The sequence below is a fragment of the Pyxicephalus adspersus genome, chromosome 2 (genome assembly GCF_032062135.1).
Source record: "Pyxicephalus adspersus chromosome 2, UCB_Pads_2.0, whole genome shotgun sequence".
Lineage (NCBI taxonomy): Eukaryota > Metazoa > Chordata > Amphibia > Anura > Pyxicephalidae > Pyxicephalus > Pyxicephalus adspersus.
In genome coordinates this window covers 42594686-42595909 of record NC_092859.1, presented here as the reverse complement: position 1 = coordinate 42595909, position 1224 = coordinate 42594686, and positions in this window count along the sequence as shown.

The window sequence follows — 1224 nt, the reverse complement described above, 5'->3', positions numbered from 1 at the left end:
TATCCTAACCCATACTCTTCATAGGGCTTTTAATGGATCCCCTTTACCCAGACTATTCTAAACCATACTCCTCATAGGGCTTCTAATGGAGCTTCTTGTATCCTAACCCATACTTGTCAAAGGCCTTCTAATGGAACTTCTTGTATCCTAATCTATACTCCTCAAAGGGATTCTAATGGAGCTTCTCATATCCTAACCCATACACCTCATAGGGCGTCTAATGGAGATTCTTTTATCTTAACACATACTCCTCATAGGGCTTCTAATGGAGCTTCTTGTATCCTAACCCATAATTCTCATAGGGCTTCTAATGGAGCTTCTTAGATCCCAACACATAATCCTCATAGGGCTTCTAATAGAGTTGCTTGCATTCTAACTCATTCTTCTCATAGAGCTTCTAATGGAGCTTCTTGTATCCTAACCTATACTTCTCAAAGGGATTCTAATGGAGCTTCTTGTATCTTAACCCATACTCCTCATAGAGATTCTAATGGAGCTTTTTGTATTCTAACCCATACTCCTCATAGGGCTTCTAATGGAGCTTTTTGCATCCTAACCCATACTTCTCATAGGGCTTCTAATGGAGCTGCTTGCATCCTAACCTATACTTAGCATAGGGCTTCTAATGGAGCTGCCTGTATCCTAACCCATACTCTTCATAGGGCTTTTAATGGATCTCCATTACCCAGACTATTCTAAACCATACTCCTCATGGGGCTTCTAATGGAGTGTCTTGTATCCTAACCCATATTCCTTATAGGGCTTCTAAGGGAGCTTCTTGTATCCTAACCCATACTCCTCATAGAGTTTCTAATGGACCTTCTCGTATCCTAACCCATATTCCTCATAGGGCTTCTAATGGACCTTCTTTAATCCTAACCCATACTCATCATAGAGTTTCTAATGGAGCTTCTTGTATCCTAACCCATACTCCTCATAGGGCTTCTAATGGAGCTTCTTATATCCTAACCCATACTTGTCAAAAGCCTTCTAATGGAACTTCTTGTATCCTAACCTATACTCCTCAAAGGGATTCTAATGGAGCTTCTCATATCCTAACCCATACACCTCATAGGGCCTCTAATGGAGATTCTTTTATCTTAACCCATACTGCTTATAGGGCTTCTAATGGAGCTTCTTAGATCCCAACACATACTCCTCATAGGGCTTCTAATAGAGTTGCTTGCATCCTAACCCATTCTTCTCATAGAGCTTCTAATGGAG